The sequence below is a fragment of the Ictidomys tridecemlineatus genome, chromosome 3 (assembly GCF_052094955.1).
Source record: "Ictidomys tridecemlineatus isolate mIctTri1 chromosome 3, mIctTri1.hap1, whole genome shotgun sequence".
NCBI lineage: Eukaryota > Metazoa > Chordata > Mammalia > Rodentia > Sciuridae > Ictidomys > Ictidomys tridecemlineatus.
In genome coordinates this window covers 71,649,094-71,671,229 of record NC_135479.1, presented here as the reverse complement: position 1 = coordinate 71,671,229, position 22,136 = coordinate 71,649,094, and the positions used below count along the sequence as shown (strand labels likewise).

Sequence of the window (22,136 nt, the reverse complement as noted above, 5' to 3'; positions counted from 1 at the left end):
TGTAACCACAGTTAAGCAAAAGCAATTTAAAGTTTATGAAAATTTATTTTATTGGCCCAATATCTTCAAATGCAAAATAAAAAACTGATAAACAATAACTAAGCTGTTAAATAAAAGAAGTTTAAAATATAAAATGAATAATTTTATTTCATTGACAATTGAATTTCTTCTTAAGCCAAAAACTGTTCTCATATTGAATTTGTTGCCAACACTCACACCATACATGCACAAACATGCCTGGGTGCACGCATTCAATACCAAAGTTATATAGCATTATTTCCTGTATTTCACATATCCTTATTCAACTTATGCAATTGTCCCTCCTGAACTGGGACTTGATTAATACACCTGCATTTATATCAACCATAGTTTTACAAGTTTATTTTAGTAAGAAGATTCAGAGATAGATTTAGTTCAACCTTCCTGTGATAAAAAAAAGAACTTGAGAGATACAGCTCAAAGTCTCATGGACTGTGCTATAAAACAATATACAGAGGATGATGAAAAATCCTCAGCTAATAATTTTACCAGCTGTCAACAAGAAGGTTCTGGGTTAGAAGATCCTTCTAAGGATCTTATAAATGTATTACTCAGACATACCAAGGATTCTCTACATAACTACTTATGATATCTCTGCATATTAATCAAATAGAAAATTTGAATAAGCTGCTTTTTTCAACATGTATGAAACTTTGTCTATTTTAATTCTTAAAATAATTGTAACAATGAATCTTAAAATTTCCTCTGTAGTGATAATTATATAGACATGTTCAAAACCAAGAAATTTTTTCTTTTTTTTTTTCATTTTTTTTAGTTTTCTGTTGTTTCCTTCACTCAAGCCTAAGTATAAGAACAGGTAATAATATAGCATAAAAGACCTTTTGCTTTATAATTTTGGTAAAATACCTATTAGCATATTTTTTATTCTAACTTTGATGTAAAAAGAAGAGATGATCTGGTATCAGAAATGAATAGTTACCACCTAGGGATAGAAATAATGCTATCCTGTTGTTAAAATGCTAAGAAAACAATTATCCTTGAATTTCATGTCTATATGAAGAAAAATAAATCTAAACATCTGTTCTGTAGGGATTGGGATTGTGGCTCAGTTGTAGAGCACTTGCCTCGCATGTATTAGACATTGGGTTTGATCCTGAGCAATACATAAAAAGAAAAAAAAAGATATTGTATCTATCTACAACTAAGGAAGAATTTTTTAAAAGTCTGTTCTGCAAACCTAGATGCCCTTCAATAGATGAAGGGATTAAAAATGTGGCATATTCACAAATGGATGATTACTTATTAATAAAAGAGAATAAAATTATGGCATTGGCAGGTAAATGGATGGAATTAGAGAAGATAATACTAAGTGATGTTAGCCAATCCCCAAAAACCAAATGTCCATTTTTTTTTCTGATTAAAAGAGGCTGGATCATAATGGGATAGGAAGAGGGAGCATGGGAGGAATAGACCAACTCTAGATAAGGCAGCATTATTATTCAAAGTACATGTATAAAGACATGAGGTAGTGTGAATATACTTTGTGTACAACCAGAGATATGAAAAATTGTGCTCTATATGTATAATAAGAATTGTAATTTATTCTGCTGTAATATATAAATTTTAAAAACCTGTAGAAAGAAAAAAACAAAGTTCTTTAAATACAAATAATTAATTTAATTTAATTATTCATAATTTATGCTTTGATATTTTAATCTCTTAATGATTAAAAAAATAATTAGCATTAGCATTTAATTTTAATAAATTTTGGATTCAAATATATCTAGTATCCATAGATATCTCAATAGAAACTATTTTAAGACATTATTTCATTTTATGCATTTTTTCATTAAGAAGCCAACTGCATTTATTTACAGTAGCACCACTTATCTTTGGGGGAGATATATTACAAATCTCAGTGCATGCATGAAAGCACAGATAATGTCAAATCCTATATTTACTAATTTTTTCTATTCATTAATACACAGATTTAATGCCTCTTTCATTTTTCCTTTTCCATTTTAACTAAGTATTTTATGTCTTTTCATTTTGAAGTATGAGAATAAAACTGGAAATATTCACATATCCTTCTTTGCAATTTTATAGAGATTTGTTCTTATGACAGTTCTTAACAATGTCAGCATATGATTTATTTCTTTCCTTATTAAATTAAAATCTTTCATCTTTCCTTTTAAAGGAAAAACTGTACAGTTTCTCTTTGAAATGTCTCAATTCCAGTATTACTACTCTTGTACTTTGGGGCTATTATTAAGTAAAATATATGTTACTTGAACATAAATATTGCTGCAATGTTACAGTCAATCTGATAATCAAGACAGCTATGAAATGACTAATGGCAAAGTAGAATACACTGAATAGTATGCTGGACTAAGGGATGATTTTTGTCCCAGGTGGGATGAAGTGGGATAGTGTGATATTTCTTCTTGTTACTCAGAAAAACCTTCCATTTTAAACTTAACATTTTTTTTTTATTTTTGAAATTGTCAATTTGATTGAATATAACTGAAAGCACAAAAAACAAAACTTCAGACTGGGAATTTGCTGCTAAATTTACTGTCATTATGTCAGTGGTCATTTATAAGAAATATTACTTTAAAATTAATCAAAAATTTTTCATAAATATTTAAGAATTTACTTAATCTATATGAGCACATTGAGATCTATCAATTACACTACTTTTTTCATTGTAATTCCTGCAATTATATGATACTTTTTAATACTAAATCCTAAACTTTCTTAATTTTAAATAAATGCTTCTGTCATGTAATAGTACCTTCTAAATTACAATACAGATTTTCCCTCCAAAAATTACATGCTTGACAAACTATATTCTAGTCTGTTAAAGGCAAAAAATATGTTTCTGTTTAAAATATTATTTAAAGAAGTTTTCCCCAAATATTTTTATTCATGAAATTATTATTTGAATATTGTGCATAAAATATGATACTATTCATTCAAATGATCCTAATAAAGGAGAATCATAGAATTATGGTTACATAAATAATATAATTCATCATTTTTTTATTCATTTAACTATAGTGTTTATCAATAGAAATATATTATGAAATCTTGGCATAATTTTGCATCTGTATTTGAACCTACAAATACAATTCTCTGTGCATTTTTCCTTTCTTATTGAAAAATCTTTGAATCTATCTTCATCCAAAGTAATGAATTATGTAGAAATTTTTCAATTATATCCAATTTATTATTAATCCTGGAGGTGAAGGTGTAAATTACTCTCTCTGTCTCTCTGTTTATCGTTTCTATTCAGTGATCATTTTAACTTTTATTTGTTAGGACAGATGAAGATGTGTGTGTTTTTTTTTCAATATGTAAATTACCAGGCCACATTTAGAATGTTTAATGTCATCTTTGTATGAGGCTTATATTTTGAAAAGCTATTGTGCAGAAATGGTGTCTGATGCAAACATCTTAATGGCAAATAAGCTGATTTTTAAGGGATGAAGTTGTGGTAGCACTTAAAAATGATATCTGGTGTGCATTAGAGAAAAATGCACATAACGTGTGATGAATCAATGAAAATGTAATAGACTTGTCTTTCCTATGTAATTATTTATTCAAAAATATGTATCCCTTTCCAGAAATAAAAATCTAGATGGATTGGATTGTCCTAATATATCTCTTTGGCTGTATGTAAGTAAGATTTTTAGCTATGAACCCTTATGAACAAGCAAGCAGATTGAAAATAAATTGATATGAATAATGGAATAATAAAGTTGTTATGGATGAAAAGGGCTTCTTTGAGGATGTATTTTATTCCCATGAATTGAAGTGGGGTGAATTGAATTGAAGCCACTATTTGTTAAGTCCTTTGTGAAGAAATAAGTAATAATCAGCCTTCACCTACAAGGAATCGTGAAAAATGAAGATACCATTTCTCTTTAAGTAGGTTATATTTGGAACCTGCACTTGTGGCCACACATAAAACCCACAGTAACACCCCCTACACACACACACACACACACACACACACACACACACACACACACTGTCAATATCTTGGGGGCCTGACAGGAGAAATCATTAAGCATAAGTCAATCACAACAACTGTACCCTTTCACCTACACATCTCTGGCACATAGCTAACATCATCTGGAAGGGTTTTTATCCTGTAAATAGAAATAACCATTCAGCTCATCTTCTGAATGTGCATTTATTAACTCATTCAGCACCTGTTACTGAACTTTCATTATGTCATATATGCTGTTCTGGGCTGAGATGCCTTCAAGAAGATAAGTAAACAAAGAATATTTTGAAGTGGAAAGAGATAAAATAAGTCTTTAATAAATCAAGGAAAACAATGAATAAAAACAAATGAGCTAGAAAGTACCAGGGAGGAATATGTATTATGATGAAGTATGTCTGGATGGGAAATGATGAGGTCACGAAATATCGAGGGAACTATAGTTAAGATGAAACATATATAATAAACAGAAACCAGCTGCAGACCTGGTGAAAAATCAGCCTAAGCAGAGCAGGCCTTACACAGAGTATGTTGATGTGTTTGAGAAATTAAAAGGGGACTAATTGGCTGGAATCCAGGGAGAGGAGAGAAAAGGTAAGAGAAAAAAAATGTGACAATTTTTGAGGTCAGAAGTTTGGAAGCCTGAAATGTTTGAAGGCCACTGGGAGTCTTTAAAAGTGATGTGACTCATCTGAAAACCATTATCTGGGTGGAAGAATGAAAGTTTCAGGGTAGGTACAAGGCTTCCATGATTTTCTATGTTCAAAGAAGTAACAGTTTGTTTTAAAGATGAGAACACTTGTTGATGTGGGCAGAAGTTATGGTCATTTATGGAGATAAGGTATGTAGAGGTATGGAGGAGGAGTCTACTTTCTCTGAATGCACATTTCCAAATCAAGGACCCTTAATTAATGTAGATCTCTTTCCTCTTTCAGCCTTCTTTCTCTTCTTTAAGAGGAGGTAAATATAAGAGATGATGCTAGGAGGAAGGCTTCCCTTTTTTTTCAGCTTTTCATGTCACAAAGCAGGTTAGGCAAAGGTGTGACTTCAGGTTAGCCTGTGAGCTGGAGTAGACACAGGAATCTCACTGTGGTACTACAATTAAGCTGTGAGCTCCAATTTAAAATTGATAAACCCTTCAATTATGTGACTCCAGCATCCCTCTTTGAATAGAGAAAATCTGTAGAAATATTGGGTAACTCATGTATTTGGGGAAATTTGCAAGCAAAAATTCGGCCTGAGAGGTAATGTTTGAGAGATATGTAACTGGATATTTCAAGTATAATCATGAAAAAAATATTAAATTCCAAGAATATGTCAAAGTAGAGAAGAAGAGTTTAGAATCAGTATTTCTTTACTATTAAAATGAACACATGGGCTGGGATTGTGGTTCAGTGGAAGAGCATTCACCTCACATGTGTAGAACCCTGGGTTCAATCCTCAGCACCATAGAAAAAATAAATAAATAAAATAAAGTTATTGTTTCCAACTACAACTAAAAAATAATTTTAAAAAAGAATGCATGTCCTTATCACTTGAAGAAATATATTTCATGGATAGGCAACATGAATCAAAATGGGTTATAGCACAATCTCTCAATATCCTTATACTTTTTACACAGAAGAGATCAAACACTCCAAATCAGATTGGGTGTCATCAGTCCAAATCACTGAGAAGTTCTCTGCTGAGTCATGCCATCCTAGAGTAACTACTAGTAATACTTCTTTCAGATTCTCCATTAGCAATTCATCCTTAGCTTGCTCTTTGTAAATGATTTGATCCAAATGAAATTCAACTAAAAATCTCACACACTTCACCTCTGACTCACACACAGTGTACACTGTCATAGTAATTGAAGACATCTGTCCTACTGAACAATGCAGGAACAGGCTTGTGCAGCTTAATCTCTCACACTGATTAAATTATTGCCTTTTGTGGAGCTGAGCAGGAATGAAGGCTGGGAACAGAGGAAACATTAATTTGAAGAGATGCACTTCTGCATATTGTTAATATTCCATGCAGTCATTATGTTTTTATTCAAACATATCAATCATCAGTAAATCTCCAGAAAATATTAACTTTTAATTTCACCTTACCCATAATTATTTATTTACAAGAATGGGTAACATTAAATAAAAGACTGGCATACTGGTTTCCAACAGAATTGGTTATGATTTATCTTAATTATAAGATATTTATTTTTCATTATGGTCAGTGTTCTGTCATGTTCATAACTAATATGTCTTAATAAATAAACAGTGAGAAATAATCAAAATAATGGTTGTTTAAAATGCTCATGCTTTTTTAAAATAAATATAGGATTTCCCTCAGATAGCGTTATTACAGAGAAAGAAGCTCTAATTTTTTATAATAATTTTTGGTAGTTGAAAACTCAATTAAAATGATGTTTGTACTAGTGATTTTAGGAAAGGATAATACTTTTTAAAGATTTTTGATCTCTTGAAATGAAATAATAACTTAAAAATTTTAAGCTATTTCTTTTATCTTTTTCACAAGGAGTTTCATGCAAAAATTAAACCTATCAATATATCAGGATTTGATTAAAGAAATTTTAAATATACATAAATCAATTAAAGGAAAAATAAATAAATAAAATAAAGGTATTGTGTCCAACTACAATTTCCTCTTTCAGCCTTCTGTCTTCTTTAAGATGGCATAAATTTAGGAGATGATGATAGGAGGAAGGTTTCCCTTCTTTTCAGATTTTCATGTCAGAAAGCAGGTTGGGCAAAGATGTGGCTTCAGTTTAGCCTGTGGGGACTGGTGGTGTCTCAACCCAGAAAATTTATCTAGTTAAAATGTTTAGGATCTAAATTTTACTAGAAAGCAGCCTACATATGAAGATGGACATCAAAAATTACAATATTATAGAATGGCACATGCCTCACTATATATAAGATTTAGCAACAGACCAGAGATTAGAAGGATCCCTATGGAGGGAACAGACAAGAAAGGAGATATAAAATTATATCTGCAATGAGTTGTGAAGGATGACTAAAAGTTTTCTTAAATCCAAAGGCATTATTTTTCTTATAACTATGATTTATTTACCATCTGCAGATAGTAGCACAGAGAAAATATTTCCAACCTCAGATGGAAACAATATTAACGTTTTATATTTATAACATTCTTAGATAAAGGTTTTTAAAAATGTGAAAATTTTAACTTCATTACAAAGATTTTGTATTTTCAAGGTAACAGCCGGTAAAATCTTTCAGGGTAAATATGTATATAAAGCAATAGGGTTTACCTGTTCAAATAATTTAGGAAATCTGAAAAAGAAATAATTAGGAATATAAAGTACGAGAAAAAAATATCAAGGATCCATATCACCCTACTTATGTAAAGTAACTGGATCTTTACTTAATCAAACATCTACTGAGTTTCTGCAAGAGACCATTTCAGACTTCTAAAATACCAAAATGAAAGCAATTTTCTTTCATTTTAGAGTCTACAGTGTGGTTAGGAACATAATTTGCCTAGTCATTGTTATGTGGTGCAGGACTATGGCAGATATAATCCAAAAAAATCAGAGGTAGGGACACTAACAAAGAAATGGAGAGCCAATCAAGACTTCATGGGAAAAGAGTGCTTGATGGTAAGGGTGGAAAAAACTTGGAGGAGCAGCTTAGGTAAATAAAATAGCAGGTACTGATGCTCTGATTCAGGAGACCAAACTTACCATTAGCAATTTTGAAGAATGTTTAATATGAAGATATATTTCTTGGGGAATCTTCCAGGAAGAAGATCCACATTTCATTTTAGAGTGTTTAAATCTTAAATCATTAGGCCATATTTCATTTTTGTGAGAGTGTGTATGTGTATGTGAATTGCATCATTTAAAGTACATGAAAAAGAACTTTCATAACATCAACATATATACTGTGCTAGCATTATTCTAGAGAGAATGATATTTTTTATTCCTAGTGGATAAAATTATTCACTTAAGGTAAAAAAAATAACCTATTACCTATATTAGCAAAATAAGTTTATTACTACCTACTAAACACAATTTCTTCTTAGATATTGGTTGATGCACTTAGATGTTAGGATCCCAAGGCCTGGCCTAGGGCATTGAGGTGTCTGCCACTCCTCAGGAATAAGGAGTATTGAATTTGAACTTAATCTCTTTAAAAATCTGTTCATTTTGCATTAAGCCAAGATGCATGAAAACAAAATCTATACTATCATTAATGGCTAACATTTATTAAGCCACTTACAACATGCTCTTCATCAATGATGGACTTCACATGTATTAATTCATCCAATTCTCACAACTACCTAGTGAGAATGAAACTAAGCACAAAAATAAATCAAGGATCATGTGCAAGGTAGGCAGTTTGTGAGGCTTCCCAACCTGGCCTTTGACTTTAGGGGAAGTGCTCTTGTCAGCTGTACAATATAGCCTCTCTGTCAACTATCCATGCTAAATTGTACATAGGACAATGCCATCTATATCATTAATGCCCTAAAGAGTAGTAATATATGCTAAGATACTATGCAACTAAACTATCAACAGAATACATGAAGACAAAGCAATTTTTCTTTAGCACCTCTTATTTGCAGATAACCTGAGGTGTTTTTAATAGTATTAAGTCTGAATCTATGTTCTATACACTAAACACTCTATACTATCTTTCTACATATTCAGTAGTCTACATATGCTCTGTACTCTGACCCAGTTTATTTTGGTGTTTCCCAAATGGAAACAGAGTATGGATTTCAATTTCATGGAATTCAATTTCAGTGTTTATGATTTGGCCTAAGCCACTCAACCTCTCTCGAGTTTTAGCATCCTATTTCTAAAATAGAAATAAAGTGGTACATATCTGACATTCTCTGTAAATTCAACAATACAGTGGAATAGGATTTCTTACTTTTTATATGCATAGAAACATACATTGGAACAACTATCTCTGTACAAAAATATCTTTACAAAAGGTAAGGAGACCAGGTGAGGGATGAAAACACCTGGGTATAGCAAAGAAATATTATTATGTGTTGCATAACCACAATTTTTTGGTCAATGACAGGCCACATATACAACAGTATTCCCGTAAGATAATAATGGAGCTGAAAAAATTCCTGTTGCTTAGCAAGAGCCTTGAAAATATAATAATGAAATGTGTTTCTCACATGTTTGTGTGATGCTGGTGCAAACAAACCTACTGTGCTGCCCATCATATAAATGGTAGTACAGGTGGTATAGGTACATAATGCTTAATACTAAAAATAAATGACTGTGCTACTACTATATGTAGTTACTATATCATACTTTTTTTATCATTAGAATATACTCCTTGTGCCTATAAAAACAAGTTTATCATAAAGTAGTATGCCATGTTATATCTGTAACAACTTCATACATTTCATGTTTATCATGTCTCTTGATTATATCCAAAGACCACGTCAAGTGATTGATCTATGCTAGCTAGGTTTATGTAAGTACAAACTATAATGTATATATAGCAACACAATCATATAACAATGCATTTATTAGAATGTATTTCTGTTGTTAAGTGATGCATGTATGTAAGGAAAGAGGCTTTGAAGGATATAGGAAGGACTGATTTATTTTGCATCATGTCATTATAACTCTCAAACTACAATCAGAACAAGCACTAAAAGAAATACACTTCAGGGATGGGCACAGTGGAGTGCATCTGTATTTCCGGTGACTTTAAAGACTTAGACAGGAGAATCACAAGTTTGAGGCCAGCCTGAACATCTTAGCAAGACCCTGCCTCAAAATAAAATGAATAAACAATAAAGCTGAGGTTGTAGCTCATTGTTAAAATGTCTGTGGGTTCATTTTCCAGTACCAAAATAATAATCATCATCATAAACAATAATAGCAATAATAATAACAAAAATACAAAACACATACCCCTCCAGGTGGTGGAAGGAGAAGGAAATGAGATCCAGGTTTGAATTCAGAGACCAATACCAGTCATTCCTAGTAAAATCCAAGTTCAGAAGACTTGCATAGCCCTGAACTTCAGGCTGCTTTTGGAGAATGAGCCTTCAGACTTGACTTGGTATCAGGTTGGATCCCATGGCCATAGGCTCCATGTCTGCCTAGCATACTTGGTGTATGAGATACTTCAGTGTTGGATGGATGCTTTTATCACCAGATTACCAGTTGGCCTAAATGCCAGAGTGACCCTGTGCCAGGTCAACCCCACTGAATTTGGCTACAGATTTGTCCCAAGGTCAAGAGAGCTCTACTGATCCATACTCTGGGCTGCCTCCCATGTTTCCAGACTTCAGGATTACCAAGCCTCAGGCCAGCCACTGCAGCCCAGGTTTATATTACAGACTATCCCAGAGTCAGCTAGGTGTATATAACTGCTACTAAATCTCCTCTTGGGTCCACATTAGTGACCCTGACTTCAAATAAAATGACATCACCCATGTACTCAAACTCTAAGCCTGCACTGTGCCAGAATAGCCCCCTTGACCTATTCTCTATGCTAGCCCTTTAGTCTCAACTTCCAGCAGACCCATGCACATGTCTTCTCAAGGAGATCCAGAATCTAGTCCTTTACCAATAGATGTTATCCCTTGACTGGCCCCTATAAATATACACTTCAAAAACATGTCCATGGAATCAAAGTCCTGGCAAGACTACGGCTAGTCTTCATTGACATGCAGGCCAGTATCCGTGTACCCCATATATCCAGCCTGCAGATGAGCACCAATGGACCCACAGACCAGCTAATCTCCACAGTCCTAGACTCCAGGAGAGGATCCCATAGCTCTATGTATCAGGCTAGCAGGTTGACCCCAGGATCTAGGTCAGTCACCAGGGACCTAGGTTCACCCTGGTAAACCCTAGAATGAGTTATACCTCCTTAGACTTGGGTTACCCAGGTTCTGCTGGTAACCTCTGCATACCCAGATTTCAGGCTGGTTCCTGTGGATCTTAACCCTATGCCTATGCCTATAGACTTAGGCTCCAGGTCCATTCCCATGTAATACCCCTTCAATCTCAGGCCCAAAGACTACACTAACACCAGGTCAATCCCCATGAACCAAATTTGCAAGTCAGTCCTGAAGATACAGATTCATCTCACCCTCCACAGATTCAGCCAAAGGTTTTCATTTTAGTGGTACAGGTTTCTGGCCCAGTGCCACCAACTCAAGACACCAGGCCAGCATACCATAGGAATCTGACATTGGCTAAATGTTGACCATGCTACATAGCTTGCCCAGAACTTCTGAATGGGCTGATCAGAGAAGACCTTCCAAGACAGAATCATTCTTCAAAAACTGAAATAAGACCTTATTTCTTCAAATGGGCAGATGTAAAAATAGAGAAAAAAAATACAAACAAAAACAAGGAGACATAATACCACCAAAATAATGCAATATCCTAGTAACTGACCCTAAAAAATTGGAGATATACAAAACTGTCTGAAAAATAGTTCATATAAATGCATTAAGAAAATTCAGCAAATTTCAAGAAAACTTAAGAGAAAAAAGCCAATAAAATCAGGAAAAAATGAACATTCCAAATAAGAATTTAACAGAGATGAGAAGTATAATGAGTGAAATTAAAATGCAATATAAAGTATTAGCAACAAAAAAGATTGAGAAGACAAGACAGCATCAAAAGAGCAAGTATTCAAGTTATAGAAGTTATAGAAGTTTAATGAAGGAAGTTAAAAAGGTTATTTAAAGAAATAGAAAATTTTCAGATTCTGGGGATAAATACAAATGTTCAAATATATGAAGGTGAAAGATATAACTTATCTCTTAAGAAAATAGAAAAAGAACTAAAGTAGTCTGGCTTTAGAAGGAAGGAAATAATAATAAACAATGGTAAACTTTATCTGAACTAAAAAACAAGAGAAAATGCTAATATGTAAAATCATAAATAAAAGAGAGGATATTACAAGTGACATTAGAGAAATACAACAGGTCACAGGAGACAAAACTTATAATAAGTATATGACAATGAATTGTATAACCTGGAAGAAATGAATAAGTTCTTAGGAATACATAGCGTTACAAACAAGACTGAATAAAGAAAAGAATTGAACATCTGAACAGATCAATAAAAAATAAAGAGAATGAATTAAAGAGATTAAATAAAGAATAATAAATTATCTCCCTTAAAGGACAGACCAGGGATTTCAAGAGGGCAGACCAGAGGGAGTCAGCATCCTGTGTCACTCGATGACCCATATTTCACCTAGTTGGAATACTGCATCTCAGAGTGTGTAAGAGAACCCCTATATAGCTGATTTCCACAGAAATCACCAGCACCCGTGACCCCCGAACAGGGCGTAGAGCCTCAGCGTCAAGCAGCACTCCAGACCTCTGGGTCCCCAAAGCCAAAGCCCGAAGTTCTAGCCCACACACGGCTCTCAAGCACCTTAGCAGAATCACCAATCAGCACCTCTGCAGAACTCCAGACTGTTCTACTCTCATGCAGGTCACTTGGCTACTACCTAGCCACAGCATAATGCCATCATCCAGCTCCCCACAGCTTTCCAGACACCCCGGAACTGGAAGAAGACCAACTCCATCTTGGATAACTTTTCTCACCATATTTCATAAGGGCAGCCCACAGAGTGGTGCTCCATCTGGCCAGGTACCAAGTATCCAACACCCCCAAACCAGTGGTGATAACTCAGAACAGTGACCACTCAACACAAAAACAGCTCCCAGTTAGGCAGGTGTGCAGTGCAACGAGGGTGCCGCCCAACTGGTGTGAGTCTGTGTGTAAGAAGTCCGGTAGGTTGGAACTGTGAAGTGAGAGGGGAGGGGACTAAAGTTTGTAGCCTAACCAAGAGACCAGGAACTGGGAAATGTCTAGGCAAGAGAGGGAGACTATACCGGGCACACAACTCAGACAAGTGATCCCAAAAAGAGACCCATGAGGTGCACTCTCCTTGTAGGGACTTGCAAATGGCACTCCCCGCTTCCAAATGCTCTACATCAAGACCAGACTTCCCACCCTGGTTACCTACACCATTCTGATGGCAGAGACACCAGCTTAAAAGAGACAATGTCACCTATTGGATAAGAAGAGAAACAGAAGATATGGATCTCTAAAACTAGCAATAACCCTGGTTTTTCTTTTGAGTATGTTTTTCTTCTATCTCTTCTACCCCCTTATCCTCCATCCCTCACATTCTCAATATATGTGAAAACAGAACTTTGCATTAAATAGGATTTGGAGGACTGAGTCATCTGGATAATTTAATATAGAGGTATTATATTTGCCCTTTTCCCTTTTCTTTTCCTTTTTCTTCTTTCATTTTTCTTTCCCCCTCCAAATTTTACTATTTTAACATCTTGTATTTTTCTAAATACATGTATGTTTGTTATATGTACTCTTCTGTCTTCCAACGTACCTGGTACCTTGCCAGATGGAGAACCACTCTGAGGGCTGCCCCCATAAAATAGGGTGAGAAAGGTTATCCAAGATGGAGTACAGAATACTTCCTGTCTATTCCCTTGATACTAACTCTCTTCATTAGGTTTCTCTGTCACACTCCCTCAGATATATTAACTCTATATTCTCAATCCTATCCCCTCCAAATCATTCTACACCACACTTGCTGTTCATTGTCCACCGTCTGAATCTGTAAACATTTTTACAAAACTACTGATTATATTTTAGACAATAATTGAATCCAACATTTCTATACATTTAGACTAAACTGTAGATGTCTTAATAACAACAAATTGTTATAGGTGGTATATTGTTGATATTAGGATCTGTTAACATTGTCCTTTGCCACAAAGGAGAGGTCTTAGAACCCTACAAGAGCAAAGCAAACCTATAGGGTAAAAACAATAACAATCTTGACCCACAGAGCTGGAAAGGAAGACACATATATTATAATTATCTTCCTTATACTTAAAAATACTTAGCAGATGTGTCTTAAATATATAGCATACAAATACGAGTAAATTTCTTTGTAATTCTTTAGAAAACATTATGAGATTGTATTGCATATAAGAAATAAGTTTGGGGAAAAAAAGAAAGCATGGGGGGAAACTTTAGTATATATACATATGAAATAAGTTTGTGAATCCAAAAAAAAATTTAGAAAATGCCTATTTCAACAAAAAACTCTGACTGTCAGTGCTTCTGTGTTGTAAGTGGAGAAAAACTCTCTCTATACTTAAAAACCAACATAATAGTAAATAGAATACTGATTTTATCTAAAGAGTTCAGCAGCATTGCATCAGGCTAGGCCCCCCTTGGTCCTCTTGCTCCCATAGGATTCCCTGTAGGAAAACTCTCCATGAAGAACAATGCAGGTAACTCTGACCCATATTCTCATAATTTCCTTCAAAATGAACCTTAATTGCTATCTCTGTACTGGTATCTTACTTGGTCATTGATTTACCTATGGACAAAGCTTTGATTCTAAATAAATTTATTTGTTCATCTGTATCTGATGTTAATGTATATTACATGAATTGAAATACATTATACTGAATAGACCTAAGTAGTAATGGAATACAAAACCCGATGATGGACTTAAAATTGTTTCTCTGTTAGCCACAGGTTCACCAGGAAGAAGTTTACTGTTAAACGGATTTTCCATCAATACAACCCTCTACTTCTGTGCACTCTTATTTAAGTCAATTAGAAAAATTCACTTTACATTTGGGTTAATTATTTTATTAATTTCTCACCGGATAGGTGAAACTCTTTGGCAAACATCTTGTATGCAATTTTCTGTAATCCTCTTGATAGAGTCTGCGTTTATATTTCAGTAAAAATTTTCAAGAACTGATAAAAAGAAATAATTTTCCCCTCAAAATAAATAAGGAATCAGAAATAATTACATAAAGGGAGTAAAATTTCAAAGCTTTCTAAAAATCTGTCTTTGATAAAAGACTTTTATGAGGGATAGAGCTTAAAACACACTAAATTCATAATTTGCTTTAATTTGGAAACTGTTCGCTGAGAATTTGCTATGCAAACATTATTCACTTAGGGGCTGTGACAATTGCAAAAAAATGGTAATATTAGGAGGCAATTAGGAGCTAATGATAATTAGGGGGCAATTAGTTTCCATGTGATCTACTGAGGGTTGGATAGAATTAGGGAAATCTACCTCCTGTCAGGTACATGGCTAGAACGAATACATTAAATGGTATGTGTGTGTTTATAAAGGTAATTTGAAAATATTTAATTATAGGAAATAATGGTCCTAATATTACAAATAGAAAATAATATAAGAGTAAATTATAATGGTTATAGATGTATAAATTTAGACCAGGTAAAATAGAAACACAATAGAAGTGAGAGTATTCTTCCAAAACAGAAGATGAATTTGTTTTTTTATCTAGCACTCTGTTTGAAGAAAATGTTCTTTTATTGTCCAAAGGAAAAAAAAATGTGTTCAGATACACTCTTTCTGTGAAAACCTTTGTGTTTTTCTTTTATTATGCAGTCTAGTTATCTGAAATTAGATGAGAAGCAAGACTCAGAATGTTAATTAGCACTAAGCTCACATTTACTATAACTGAACCATTTAGTATTTTTGGCCACACACATTTTCCATTTAATTTTCACAAGAGACAAAAATGGCAGCTCATCAATACATGTTGTGCACAGCAAAGTGCTGGTGATCCAAATATTAAATTGCTTGTGGCATTCTTACTGGCTCTTGATAAGATTAATTTATAATTTTAAAAGAGCCACTTATTCAGTCTTAATGTACTGTTTGCTAAAACTTTCAGGAGTCATTTTTGAATATCTGGTCTTCTCTCCATTTCCAGCCATGACCATGATCACTTGTCTTCACAAAGACACCAGGATTCTGTAGCTCTGTGGCCATACACACATTAAGTTTAAAATCTATTAGTACATAAAATCTATTAGAATATCTGCTCTCTAAAGAAACCCATACTGTGATTTAAAAGGTGAGTAAAAAGTGTGATGTCTTTGTTCACCACCTTTGGTGAGCTGTTCTGCAATCATTTCCAATTACCTGAACCATGTGTACAACAATCAGCCTCTATGCTTTAAAGTTAGAACCACTGGGCTTTCACCTCAGGAAAGCTTTATTAATAGTGTTGCTTTGAACTGCCTTTAATTTTATCTGTATGGTCAAGTTGCCACACAAACTGAAAGACAAATAGAAAAGACAGGCTTAAAGATTCCTAAATGGCCACTCTATAGTCAAAGATGTAGTGGTGGAAGAATGAGGATATTCATGATATAGAAAATATCCACTAAATATATTACCTTAATTACCTTAAATATAAGTGAAGTTCTCTGCAATCAAAGGCACAGTGTACCTAAATGAGTAGTTAAAATAAATAATTTATATGCTGCCTAAAAAAGACTTTCTTTACCTGTAAGGACATATATAACCTGGAAAGGAAGGAATAAAATGTTCTTGCCAATGGAAATCAAAAGAGAACAGGAGTTGAAAGAATAGTGGCACAGGACTAATCACACACACACACCTGAGATAAGAAGCGGGTTTATTTTCAGGAGTCTGACAAGGCTGCTCTGCACACAGAAGGGCAGAAGCAGCAAGGGAAAGAGCTCAACAGCAATTCCCCCTTGAATGTCATCATTTACATGGTGAGAGTGATACTATGCTAGAATCAGAGCCACAGGCTAGCGGTGGATTTATTCTTGACTGACATAGTGAGCATCCCCTGATCTTGTGAAAGGCATGTTTGTTTCTTGGGAACAGAGACAGGTAGTTTTCCTGTTTCTCAGAGGGGGAACAGGGAAACTGGCATGTCTCTTAATCTTCTCAAGGAGAGAACAGGGAAACCAGTTCCTCCCCATTGCAGGGAGGAACTGGTTGTCTTCTCAATGACAGAACAGAGACAAGCACTTCTCCAGGCCAGTAGGGTTTTGTTTTGTTTTGTTTTGTGTGACAAACACAACTTGGTGAATATTTATTTTGAAATTTGAAAGTAAGGGTAAGCAGAAGAAGCAAAAATAAACACATAAGTCATATATATATATATATATATATATATATATATATATATACACACACACACACACACACACACACACACACACACACGCACACACACACTCACACACAGGTTGTATTAAAACTATTTTACATCTCTATTTCAAAAACTATATCTACTAGATGAATTATAAAACATCTCCAAGTTTAAACTATTAAACTATTTAAAGGGAAAAATACAGTTTACCCATTGGAATTAAAATTCCAAATTTTAGTTGTATTTTTTTGTTGACTAACTTTGTTTTACTGTTTAACAGAAAGAAACTATTTTAGGTCCAAAAATTTTTTACTCAACATTTAATTTCCAAAATAATATAGAATTAATCTAAATCAAATAGCAAAGAATTCTGAAAAGTTAATACACAATGTGTCACATAATCTTTAATAATATGCACAGTACCATCTTGTATATTGGTTTCTTTTATGCTATCAAAATCAGGTATATTGTGAACTATAGTTTTGTTCAGTAAAGAAGATATGTGATGTCCATCCATTTCTTTTTCTTTGGTTATTACCTGTTCTTTTAAATTATCTTTGTCCTCATTTGAGTCAGTAGAACGTTTCTGTTTAATAAAAGCAGGTTCCATTTTTGCTTCAGGTTGTTTTGATTTTCCATATAGCATTTGAGAAACATCAAGAGACTCTTGTTGAAATCCTGCAACTGAACAACAAGTATCTATTTCTAGTGCTTTAACTGCTATAAATGAATCAGAATCAGTTGTAGAGGTGGTAAAATGATCTACATTTTCTATTTCAGTTAGAGGATATTCTTCATTGATTTTTTTCCTTTCCTTGAAGCTGATCAGGATTACTACATTCTTGTAACTCTTCGTGAATTTGAATCTTCTCATCAGTAACCTGAAGAACTTCAATTAATGGTGGGGACAGGGACATTTTCTGTGTGAATGGAGAGCACAGGACCTTTTCAAGAAACTCATTAACATTTTCTTCATTAAGAAACAACTTTTCTTTCAAATAATCTTTGTTTAAATCATAGTACCACTCTGCCAACGTCCATGGCTCTGTGGAGATTTGGCCAGTACTATCACTGCATTGTTTAAAGAAACACTGATCTCGGGTACTTTGGTACTTAATTTATTTTCTGGAGCAAACTGCAAGAAGAAGGAATAAACCAAGTCTTGTGTGAAGAAGCCCAGTTTGTTCCAGAGGAGGTTCAGATTCCACTGAAGACTTTGAGGCTGAATGTGCAGCACTTGAATTAGCAAAGTCAAGGATTCTTCATCCTGATTACACTGCATAGGAGGATCCAAAGGTTCCCTGCTCTCGTTCTGGGGCCATTCATTGCTGGATCAGAAGTCTCGCCATCCGGGGCCCTCCAGGTCCTCGCGTTTCTCTATACTGATATCTCCTCATGCACTCCCTCTTCCTACAGGAGACTCCTGGTCAAGGGCCAGGGATGAAGTACTAGGGGAGCATATGCCACCATCCTCAGGTGAGCTCCAAGTTCCTGGGGATGACTCCTCCTCTAGGCCTAGAGGCAACACCGAATGCCTACCCAAACCTCGCTCTTTCGGCTGGAGTTCAATCTCCTCCCCAGCGCATGCTGACAGAGACTCCACGGCACCTCGAGGACACCTGGGCTGGCAATCCCAATGTCTATGGGGGCCTGCTTTCCCCACAGTCCCAGTAGGTTTTATCTTGGGCTACTTTCTATTTCTAGGGAATAAGTACAGTATTCATAAATTAGGGGTAGGGAAAAGGAAGATAGCTGTAATTATGCTAACAGGAGTAGCTTATACTTTATCAGATAATATACACCTTAAATTTTAAAAAACTAAAACAAGAGAAGAAGGCCATCGTATAAATATATGGGTTAATTCACTGAAAGGATATAAGAATTGCAAATATATAGGCACCCAAAATTAGTGATTCTAAACATTAAAAACAGGTATTAATAGATCTGAAAGGTGATAGGCTGCAATGCAATGATAGTAGGGGACTTTGATATACCACTTTCAATTATGGACAGATCACACAGAAAAAAAAATATAAGAAAATTTTCTATATAAAGTGCATATTAGAAAAGAACAGTTAATTTAACAGCACCTGAATACATAGTCATTTAAAATGCCCCTAGATCATTTTGAAGTACAGATTACATGTTAGGACACAAAACAAGAATTAATCAATTTTAAAAAACTGAAATGATTGCTGCAGTCTGGCCTAGCACAATTCAAGAGCCACTTATCAAGCAGAAACCAACTTTATTTTTAGAACACACGCCAGACCACATGAGCTCTTAAGGAATTCCCTCAGAGCCCAACTGCTACCACATCTTCCCACAAGCCTCTCAACCCTCCCACTCCTTCTGCCAATTGGCTGGTTTGCATGGGCGGAGCCAAATAAAGCCCCCCAATGAGCAGCTCCATGGTCTGAAAGGGCGGGAAACAGCCCAATAGCATCACTGCAGAGGAGCCAATCTGCTGGAAACTAGAAGTTTGCTGGGGCCTCTGTGATCCATCATCTGGCAGCTGGAAGTTTGCTGGGGCCCCTTCGGCTGTGGCTCTCAACAAATAATATTGATTATCTTTTCTGAGTAAATGATATTGAAAATAGAGATTGATAAAGGAAAGGGGCTTGGAAAATTCACAATTAAGTATAAATTAAACACTATGCTCCAGAATAAAGAAAAAAAATAAAAGTAAAAATTGAAAGTATGTTTAAACAAGCAAAACTGGAAACATGATATTCTAAAACATGGGATATAGTGTGATTACTTTGTAAAGGAAAATCACTAACAAGAAGTACCTATACAAAAAATAAGTGCCAGGCATGGGTGGTGCAGTAGTGCAGTGGTGCACTCTTAAAATTCCAGAAGCTCAGAAGGCTGAGGCAGGAGAATCACAAGTTTAAAGTCAGCCCTATGCAACTGATATCCTGATTCAATTAAAAAAATAACAAAAAAGGGCTCGGAATGTCACTTAGTAGCTAAATGTCCCTGAGTTCAATCCCTTGTAGCAAGGAAGAAAAGGAATACCCCAAATAACCTAATGGTATTCTTAAAGAAAAAAGAAGAGAGAAAGTGATAAATATCAAGAGTAGAAATTAATGATAACAACTAGAAAAAAGCATACAATATAAATGAAATTGAAATAATTTTGTAAAAATTGACAAAGCTTTAGCAAAAGTTACAAAAGAGAAGACACAAATAAGTGAAATTATAAATGAAAAGGAGACTTTACAACTGATACTGCAGACACAAAAAAGTATCACAAGATACTACTATGAATATTATACCCCCCAAAATTAGAAAACAATACATGTTTCAAGAGATGCACAGGGACCATCCCATTTCATGGCAGTGCTAATCCAGTGGATTGAGGTGATTTCCTGCACTCCTTTCTATTGCCTCCTGCCCACAAGGCTATATCATTCATTCATTTTCCAGTCTCCCAGTTGGAAAGGTGCAGTAGGAAGCTTTCAGCTAATCAAATCACAAAACTTACTTTATTCTCCTGTGTCTATTACAGCTTCCCTCTGTGAACTTGAGAAAATCAGTCTGTTCCCTATTTTGTAGTTGTTCACTCCTTCATAATCACTGATAAATGTGATTTTTAATGGAGTCTGAAATTGTCCACACAGTTCTGAGATCCTCAGAGATGTAGTTAAACAAAAATATGTGGTACATGTTAGTGTCCAGCATAAACATACTAATGAAAAGAAAGCTAAATGGAAAATGAGAGTGCCATGGACATTAGGGAGAGTTATTATAAATTCCATAAGTCCCTTTTAAAGTTTAGATTAAGCCTGAGTCTTATTATTGAAAGTGCCTAATCCACTCAATCACATAAACTCTGGAGAGACTCTGACAGTACTGGGCTTCTTGGTTCCTTTTTCTTTCTCTAGATACCCTCAAATTTCATTTAGGTTTTTCACACACAAAAAAATAGTGTGTAGTTCAATGCCTCTCTCTTTTCCATATATTTCACCCTCAAATATAAACTCTCTTCTTAGTTTAAACATTTTATATTAGTAATGATGGATTCACTCACTGTGATATTTCACAATTATTGTTCCTATGAGAAAATGTATTATAAAATCAAGATTCTAGTCTCTTTTTAGAGGCAAAAAAGGTGTCAGTTGACACAAGGCTGTAAGACAAGCTAATGGGCATGCATGCATGATTGCTCACATATGAGTACCCACATACACTCAGTGACATACACACATAAACATGCTTACACACACCCCACTCCCAGTTAGATGCCTATATATATTGAGCTTAAAGAAAATCTCAGCTAGCAGTCAGACTTTGAAATCTTTTTATTTGCTTATGCTTTCAGAGTCGGTGTTGTTTTTATCTTCACTCCTTCCAGGTAATGAAAGAGATACCCACAATTTGTTAATGACATAAAAGCCCAACCCTGGCAAAGCCTTAATATCTGAACAGAGAATTGAATTTTTTACACAGCAAAATATACAAGAAGAAATGACTATCAGTGGGGGAAACCTCTCTGTCAGAGGGAGTTTCAGATCATTTCAATGTTTATATTTGCAACTCAAGCATATTGACCTAGCAATGCAAATAGCTGTACACTAGGAAATGCAGGAAAAAAAATATTTGCACAGAATTCGAAAAGATTTTCTTGTGATCTGAGAAATGAAAATGCAGTTTTCTATATTTGGTAAATTGTATTGTTATTAAGAGAACCAACGTTATGTAAAAAGAAGATAAGCAGAAATTGATTTGAATATTATTCCAGGGCAAAATAAATAATCACAATGCATTCAACCTTTATAAATATGTGAAAAAATAGATTAAATTTCCCAATTACAAACTTTAATAATGACTTTTAACACATTAAATAGAATAAAAAATGATGGAAATGATAATCTATTAATATCTATTAATATCTATTAATATATTCTAAGGGATATTAATAAATGTGTCATTAAAGAAAGTAGGAGGCCTTAGAGAAGTAAGGAAAAATTCTGAGTTAAAGTTGAACACATATCTTAAAAACATCTCAAATCTTTAAAGGTTAATATATATTTTGAATCTCTAAATAGAATTAGAGTATACAATATCTTTTCAACTTTTTAAACCTAGAAATTGAGGTAGTAAGAATTCTGAGGAATACATATATAACTGGATGTTTTCTCAATTA

At 34.3% G+C, this 22,136-nt stretch overlaps 1 pseudogene; it reads right to left on the bottom strand.

Annotated features, from left to right (window-relative positions):
- Positions 1 to 17,327: 17,327 nt before the first annotated feature.
- On the bottom strand, positions 17,328 to 17,630 carry LOC144375837 (protein kintoun pseudogene; annotated as a pseudogene).
- Between the last annotated feature and the right edge of the window lie 4,506 nt (positions 17,631 to 22,136).